Consider the following 9,598-nt stretch of genomic DNA (forward strand, 5'->3'; position numbering starts at 1 on the left):
CTCTTCCCGACCACAATCTCCCGCAAGTTAGTAGAATTGGTTTTCTGCGGATGTGTAATTGGTAGTGTTGTCAAAATGAATCTTTGAATTTTCCACGCCAAATCTATTTTTAATCCACATATGATGGGCTGATCTTTATATGAAACAGTAACATTTGACAAATGGGTTATTAATGAATTTGGAGTAATATGGCCTACAAAAATATGGATTTTTATGGGTTTAGACTCTAACCCAAACCCAGCCTATCTCTCTACTTCACGCCTCACTCGGTCTCACTCGGAGCCTCTGTCGCTTCGCGCGCAGTACCTGCTCGAGCTTCTGCCTCACTTCCCGCCCCTCGTTGATCTCTTGCTTGAGCGCGTCCGTCCCCTCACCTGTTCGATCTAGTGACTCAGTGACCTCGTCCACTGCTTTCGTCGCCTCGAGCTCGTTCCTCTTCTTGGCGTGGATCGAGGCCTCTGTGGGCTCAAGCTGGAACTGTAGCTCCAAGATGAGGTCACTCGACACGAAGGCTCTGCTCCAGGCGCTCTCGATATTCCTTGTAGTTTCTCGAGCTCGTCGAGGATAGGGCGAGAGTCTACCCATGACTGCATTGCTCTGTCTCTGGCTTTCCTGATCTCATCCTTCGTTCTGGTGAGTTGGGTGAGTAACATCCATGTCTCTCTGTGTTTGCGACGTTAGCTGTGATAATCCTTTGGATATGTGTCGATTTATGTCCCGGACTGTGATAGCTCATCCTTCGATATGTTGGGAGCTCTGACACAGATTGGGTTTTTCCTCCCGGGCTGCTACTTCATCTGGATAAGGCTTCTTACAGGAAGATAGATAATGGAGAGATCGTATAGTCCCGTAGTATTTTGATTTAAACAATGCTCTATCAATTCTCAGTAATGTCTTTGTTCCTCTTACATCAAACACCTCCCCAGACCCTGCAATGCGGGGGGACACCCATGAACTACTAGGTGAACATGAAAGGCTGGGTCAGTTAAATATCTGGTTATTGATGTCCTCTTCTTTGTTCCTGCATTTTTCATCAACTTGTTTAAAATGCTTAATATCATGTTCATGTCTTGAAATCTTAATGACAGAACACTCGGCTATAAGTCATTTAACTTCAACTTCTAGCTTAAATCATCTGACCTGATTGAATAACTCTTATTTGCCCGCACAGATTTGAGGATCTCAACTTTGGCAGGTCAAAATGTGGAGATGGACAGGTTCCGTTTCCTTACATGTTGGAAAAAAGCTTGCAGCTGAAGGCATGCACGAGTGCTGGCCTTCCCTCTGTAAGTCCTCAACTCCTATGCATCTGCGAAGCCCTTCGTCATATGTCCAAGAGTTTGGTTTGGCAAATCAATAACGGTTCTTGAATCATGTGAGAGCAACGTGCAAGGCTGGTGAGTGGTGGAAACTTGAGAAATCTTGATGACGTCCTTTTTTGCTCGAGAGGATGAGCAAGATAAAGCCTTCGCCTTCCGCCAAGGATTTCGCCCGGCCATTAGGGGTCACGGCATGGATGAAACGTTTCTCGATTGCGATTTGTAGGGTCGAGCGGATTCATTTATTGAGAATTAAACATGACTTCTTTCTTCTAAGGGTCCTTTCAAGTTGTCTGTGCCGTTAGGGACTGGCTGATTTCCAGTTCTCCGTAAAATGTTGAAACTTTCAGCACTCCGAACAAACAATGGAGTGAATCAGCTCAAGCTATGAGACTGCTCGACCAGAGTGCAGCACGAAGGCATCCAATCCCATCTACACGCTTATAGCTCGTGGATTCTCGGCTTTTGTGAGAGTCTCCGACGGAGTGAGGTCTGGATTTGTTGGAGCATATGTTCACCAAAGGGATTCAGCCTGGTGCCGTTGCTTAGGCTTCGTTGTTTTATGTGGTGCACAACTATGGCGAATGGACCGAAGCTGTCCAAGCTGATGCAGCTAATGATTAGTGAAGGCTTTCAATTTGGTGTCGACACTTAAAGCCATCTCATTACAATTGTATGTTACTCTTTCCAACTTGAAGAGGCTCAAAGATGGTTTAACATTATGGAGCAAAGCGAAATAACCCCAAATTTTGCAACCTTCGATCTTAAAGTGCGTCCTATTTGCCTATTGGGAACAATGGCAAGTGTTGCTGAGGCAAGAAGAGCACTCAGAATGGATGGTTTGGAAAACGGATGAGCACAGACTCGAGGGTTTAAGGGATTGTTAGGTGGGTTCTTATAACCCTATTGCGAGATGGCGTTTACCTTTTGCACAGGCTCTCCCAATCCTTATCGACCACAATTTGATTTGTCGTTTCTTAGCAGCTGAATGAGACTAAAGTCGCCACTACCCTATTCTAGGCCGATTAGGAGCTAAGTAAACATGGTAAATCACCTTACTTCCACAAACTGTAGATTTCGGGTTTGGGAAGTTGGGTACACTAGTGGATAACAGATACTAAACCATCAAAAAAGATAGATACTACCTTACTTAATCATGGAGATCAAATGGAAGTCTAAACAAGAAGGGTTAATTCCAAGGTACATATGAAGAAATTTATATGAAGTGGATAATATCCAAAATCAAATCTCAAATTACGATCTAAAATTTACAATTCAAACTGATTATTGAATGAAGTGGACTATATTGTATTTGGGAGCAATGCCGAGGAATCTGAATGAGAGGATTGTATAGAAGAGGTTGTAAATGTGGATACTTCGGTGCCGCAGGTCGAGGTGACATGGGACGAAACATTTGATGCTTGAGAGAATGGGACTGGCAATTTCGATGGGAGAATTGGCAGTGGAGCATTATAGTTGAGAACGCTAAACGCTTCTCTTATGGAAGGACGGGCAATGTGGTCTGGATGAGCGCACCACAGCCCTACAACCATCAAGTACTCCAGTTGCTTTTCATCGAAATCGGTACCAAGTTTCGACTCTGCCGCATCAAGTATCCTCCCAATCCCATACAGCTCCCAAACCCAATCCACTAGCCGAACTTGGCCTTCCTCGGTCCTTGACTCGATAACTTTTCTTCCACAAGCTATTTCTAAGAGGACGACTCCAAAGCTATAAACATCTGATTCCCTACTTGCCTTGCCCGTATAAACGCATTCAGGAGCCATATAGCCCATGGTTCCGGCCAACACCGTCGTTTGTAACCCCTTTGGCATGATCAACTAGCCTAGCCAAACCGAAGTCCCCTAATTTAGCATTGAAATCGGAATCGAGCATGATATTGCTAGCCTTTATATCCCGATGCACGACGCATTGTTCCCATTCTTCATGGAGGTAGAGTAATGCCGAGGCTATGCCTTGCGCGATTTTGTACCGCTTCTCCCATGGCAAGAAGGTTCGTTCTTTGAATAGATGAGAATCGAGGCTCCCATTAGACATGAACTCATAGATAAGGAGGAGTTCCTTTTTCTCATGACACCATCCAATGAGTTGGACTAAATTTCTATGTCGGAGCCGGCTTATGGTCTTCACTTCGGTGGCATACTCCTTTATCCCTTGTCTTGACCCTGGGCTAATCTTCTTGATTGCAACACTAGCATTCACGCTGGTCAAGTAACCTTCATACACTCTCCCAAAGCCCCCCTCACCAAGCAACCGTTCGATTGCAAAATTATCGGTTGCAGCGACCAAATCCTTGTAGGAGAATTTCTTGGGTCCCGACACTTGCTCCAATTCTTGTTCGATCACTGGATCATCTTCTTCTCCACTCGTGTAAGTTCCCTTTCTCTTTGAATGGTGACGAAACCAAATAAAGGCTAGAACAAGAATGAGAAAAATGAAAGAACCTGAGCCTACGATGGACCATAGCCATAACTTGCTCTTTTTTCCAGCCACTTGCACATTAGATCTGAATTCCCATGCCTCAATAGTGTGCAACTCGAAAAGCCCACCTGTGGTAGCCGAGAAACCGAAAGTCACCCACTCCGGTAAATACTTTGTCATGTTGACTATATCAAAGATGGCAGAGGAACTTATGTTGGTACCCTTGGCATCGGCGTCTATCACGAGAACGCTCAAGTTCTGTGTGCTAGAATCGTACGATATCGTAGCATTGATACGCCCACCGCTCTTGATTTTATTGAAGAACCAATCGATGCATTTATCGACCGCGGAAGTGAGATTATTCAAGTCTATACCAACATGTGCTTTTAGTGAACAAAATGGGTCCACGACATTGGCATTGTTGTTGCCGTAAGTGTCGAACTCGACGGCTACAAATGAAGTAGAAGAGTTGGAAGGATCGTGCTTCAGATCTGAAAGAGCAAGTTGTTGTCCTTCCAAGTTGACTGGGAGTCGAGATCCTTCGGGCACAAGAAAGAAGGTCAATCCATCGGCAAACGTCGACCTGTTTTGTGAATTGATGACGAAGGTGAATTGGGTGATGAAATCCGCCACGTTCCCGGTCGCCTTATCCCAAAGGCGCATTGGCTTGCGGTACGTGGCCCAACCCACGTTCTGATCCAGGCTCTGGCCTAGACTGTCGATCGTAATTTGGATGAATCCTCTGGAGTAAAACGTCACATTGCCTTGGAGTTCAATGATACTATCGTTGAAAGTTTGGAAGCTGAAATCAATGCCCTGTGACGATGCCGAAGCAGTGAAGGCAATGGCTAGAGAGAGAACCAAGACTAGTAAGAGTGATCGAAGCTCTCTGGTCTTGAAACTCATGATATCTGAGCTGCAAAGTTCCATTCTCGTTGAGGTATCTAGATTGCTCTTGAAATCTGGGATTTAGCACAGCTTTTTTGTGCTTTGACCAAGGCTTTTGGTTCTTGAACATCTTGCGATCAATCTCGGAACGGTTTAATATTAACGAAACCGAGAGAGTCCACACGGGTCCAAGACGACTAGTCTCTAGACTTGAAATACAAAAAAGGAGCACTGTGTATAAAGAGAAAAACAACCATCGCGAGTATTAATATAATCTAAAAGAGTCATATGTCAACGAATGCCGAGAGGGCATTTCATAATTAATGAATTAGGAAAATTTTCGATTGCGAAGCAATGGCGCCACCAACGAGAAAAACCAATCCCATTGAAAATTGTCGACTTCCTTTGTTGGTCGTTAAACATGGGTTCTAGAGGATGTGTCGGGCTACTTTTCATTCTTAAATATGATTGAATTGTGTAAAGAGTCGCTCATAATCTGATGCGTCATTTATAAGATCATTTCATGAACCAAACTCAAGAAGTCTAGCACTGCTCTAATATCAAACAGAGTCATTGATTATGCAAGTGTTAAACGTAAGATGATTGAGAATTTCGGAAAGCGGGATCGAAAACTGCTTGTTACCGTCCATATTATGTGATGCAAAGAAAAACTCGAGTTTGTTGTACCAAGACAACATGACAAAAGGTTAGGTTGAGGAGACTTCTTAGCCTTTTGTTGTTCGGTCAAAAACGACGGCCCTTGCAAGACCGCTAATGTCAATCGACCATCTAAACATTACTTACATTTGGTGCAACAAGTCGGTAGATCGTGTTCCTCCATTTTTGAAAGGAAGATGTGGAATTTTTGGCAAAAGAAGAAAACCTCATTTGACGTAGAAGACAAAAGGCCACAAACATGATTTTCAATGAATATCGCGAAGAGAAACTACACACGGAATTGCCCCTCTCTCTCTCTCTCTCTCTCTCAAAAGAAACGAATCTTCAAAAAGAATCGTATGATAACGGAGGAAAAGACTTTTCTATAACTATGACTACCGTTCAACGTTTTCGATAATCGAGAAGACGAGCTCCATAAAGAAAATGAAAGCAAGAAATTATAATAATTGAAAGTGATCGAAAGGAGAAATTGCATACCTTATAGATGCACTACAAAAAAACACCGGATTAGCGACGAAATTTGCGACGGAAAATTCGGAAAAATCCGTCGCAAATCGAATTTGCGACGAATTTTTTCCGTTGCTAATAGGTCGTCGCAAAATTTTCCGACGGAAAATTTAAAAGTTTGTCGCAAAATTGCGACGAAAATAAATTCGTCGCAAAATTCGTCGCAAATTAGCCACGAATACAATCCGTCGCAAAATTCGTCGCAAATATTTCGTCGCAAATTTGCGACGAACTCTATCCGTGCAAAAATTCGTCGCAAATTCGTCGCAAAATTTCGTCGCAAATTTAGCGACGAAAATAAATTCGTCGCAAAATTCTTCGCAAATTTCGTCGCAAATATTTCGTCGCAAAATTCGTCGCAAAGTTCGTCGCAAAAATTTGTTGCAAAATGTATTCGTCGGAAATTAGCGACGAACTGTAATAATCGCAAAATTCGGCTTAAAATATTCGTCGCTATGTTTACATCATTTTGGCCATAAATTCTTGTCCATATCAAACAAAGGAGACAATGACATATAATTGAAACAGAAAAACGAACAAACCATAAATTCTGACAAACCAGCCACAATGACATATAATTGAAACAAATAACTGAAGGAAAGTTACAGAGTCTGACATGATGCTATTTGATATTCAATCTTACAATACATTCAAAACATGAACTAAGAGACGGGACAACCATAGAAGATGCAGAAAAACCATACACAAGAAGACGCAGCTTTGGTACGATGGCAGGATACCAAAAGTAGTCACTTTTGTCGAGACCTGAGGAAATATCGATACATAAATCAGTCCAAAATATAAAAGAAGCGTTTATGCATGGATGTGGAACTAGGTGTAAAATAACAAGAGGGTTAACAAAAATATGTTTCAGGACGAACATAAATGTTCTTACATATGAATATGAGTGAAATTATGAAAAACCAAAATTATGAAGCAAGCTTACCCCCGATTTTGAGAATTTTAACTAGAAAGACCGGAGAAAATCATCATCATCATCATTAGCATTCTCGGCATCAATGTGTTGGTCATCATTGTGCCCATCACCCATTGGATTGGCTGGAGGTACAGGAGGATCGTCATGGCGATTGAGATTAAGGTGTTGCATAACGAGTCTCATTTGTTGTTCCAAGTTATTTATTTGTTCGTCCTTCTGAACAAGTAAATTATTCAGACGATGCACTTCTTGGGTCAATTGCTCGTCTTGTCGTGGCCTCCTTCGACCAGTCGCAGTGGATGATGAACTTCCAGGATTATTCGGCATGTACATCCTTGACAACGATCCCATCCCAAATATTTTCCCTTTTTTCACCCCACCCGTTGCCTCCATCCATAATGCCATATTATCAACTAATGGCCTGGACTCAGGGCAATCATCACTACCACTAGCACTGCTCATTAAAAGTTCATCATATTTTTCCTACATTAACAATGTAGATGAAAATAAAATCACTATATATATATATATATACATATATCTACCATAAATATTGAAAGCATTTACGGTTTTCATTATAGTTTATATATAAGCCAAAGTATAACCTTACATACCTTAACAGCTTTTGCTCGATTGCCAGTCCATGTCTTATCTTTCTTTTGAAATGTGCGTTCAAATGTAGCTGCAAATGTGGGTTCCGTCCCCAATTCTTGTGCCTACAAAATGTAAACATGAGTAATTGAATTAAATTAACTTATAACTCATTTAACAGACTTATCAATCGTTTGCGATGCTCCGCAACGTTGATAGAGCCCCCAGCATATGTGGCTGACCCATCACTAGAGCTAGAAGATCGATTCTTCTTATTCTGCTCACAGAGCTGCCGACTCTGTTCAGATGCCCAAAATCTATTAATTGCCGCCCAATTGTCAACAGTAAAGAAAGACGGCTTCACTTGCTTGATCTTCGCTCTATTCATGACATTTCGCATAAAATCACCATTTTTCTTATCGAAAATTCTTCTCACTTCATTGTCTTCCGCTTCCTCCCACTTGAACTTCCGCTGCAATGAATAAAAACACAAATTGCAAGTTATTATGATGATCACATATCCATAATCATGCACCAGACAAATATAGACAGATTTTGTAAAGTTCATGTCGGGGAAAATATCTGGTCCTTTAGGTATCGAAAACTACAGAGTTTCTCTAGTCCCTTTACATCATTCTTGACCATCAAAATACTACACCAAACTTAATTGGTGAGAAAATAAAATATGTAAAACTTACCTTGAACTCATTCCACCACATTTCTTTCACTTCTTGTGGAACATTTCTGTAAGTAAGATACTCTCCCATCCAAAAGTTTCTTACTATTTTGTTCAATTCCCTCACAACAGACGAAGCATCTGTGAATCTGCAATCATACGGATATTGTGCAACATCGACAATTCAGTTGACATCAATATCTAAAGCCCTAAATAGTACATATACTAAAATAAAAATGAAGTACTTACGAATCTCCAAATGGACATATGAAGAATCAGTTATCTTCTTGACCTGTGTTTCCGTCAATATGCGATTGTTCCGCCGAATAATGGGGTGGAATGGAATGAGAGGTAGCTAAAGGAGATTGAACTGGAGGAGATTCAGTTCGCATGTGGCCAAGTCCCGTAACATGTTGTTGAGGGTTGGAGGAAGGGCCAACATGTCCATATTGTGATGGACCATATTGTGGTTGAGGGTTAGATGACGGGACAGGGGAAGAGGAAAGTTATGCGAGTATGTAAAGAACTATTGACACGTATTACGGACACATAATGAGGGAGCTTACCATTTTGATGGAAAGACTGAGAAAATGTTTCCTTAAAATAAGCCAATGTCGAGTGCGTATGACATGCAGTTTCCTACGAACAAATATACTATGAATCCCATTCATTTTGATATGAAACATCAATATATGAGCAAGATATGAGTGGCCACAGGTATCAAACTTCACTATATGAATTGCATTCATTTTGATTAAATTTTTTTTGACTACGTACAAAAATTTAAATTTCACTGAAAGTGGGTAACCACAGGTATTCTAAGTCATTCTATAAAGTTTTGTAAGAGAAAAATTGTTATTATTGTTAAATTTTTTTTGGGACCTAAAAAAATAAAATTTCACTAAAAGTTAGTGGCCACCGATATTCGAAGACATTCTGTAAAGTTTTGAAATTTAAAAATTTATAGAATTTTTAAATCATTATTTTTTAATATAAAATTTTTCCGGTGAAATAAAAAAAATTTTCCATACTAAAATTGGGTGGCCACAGGTAGTATAAGCTATTAGGTAAAGTTTCCAAAATTTTTGTCCTTCTTTATTTTAATAATTTTTAGGGCACGTTAAAAAAATTAAATATAACTAAAAGTGGGTGGCCACAGGTATTATAATCCATTCCGTGAAGTTTTGAAAAATTTTTTTTTGCCACCTAAAAAAATTTAAATTTCACTGCAAGTTGATGGCCACATGTTTTCTAGGCAATTCTATGCAGTTTTGAAATTTTATATTTTTTAAAAAAAATTTTCACCCAAAAAAATAAAAATTTCCCTCACAATGGGTGACCACATTTATTTTAAGCCATTTTATAAGGTTATGAAATTTTTTAATACTTTAATTTTTTTGTCCTGGAACGTTAAAAAATCAAAATTTCACTCAAAATGGGTGGTCACTATTAATTTTTGCCATTTTTGTGATATTATGAAATTTTAGTTTTTTAAAAATTTTAAAAAACTTTTACGATCAAATTTCATATTTGTTGTCAACATATACCGTATTTGTAATT

The 9,598-nt window shown here is 40.2% G+C and overlaps 1 pseudogene; it reads right to left on the minus strand.

Moving 5' to 3' along the window:
• Positions 1-2,476: 2,476 nt before the first annotated feature.
• Positions 2,477-4,883, minus strand: LOC115682045 (L-type lectin-domain containing receptor kinase IX.1-like; annotated as a pseudogene).
• Positions 4,884-9,598: the final 4,715 nt, after the last annotated feature.

This window comes from Syzygium oleosum, unplaced genomic scaffold (assembly GCF_021117445.2).
Source record: "Syzygium oleosum isolate NSW1041296 unplaced genomic scaffold, Sole_v2.1 Sole_v2.18, whole genome shotgun sequence".
NCBI classification, from domain to species: domain Eukaryota; kingdom Viridiplantae; phylum Streptophyta; class Magnoliopsida; order Myrtales; family Myrtaceae; genus Syzygium; species Syzygium oleosum.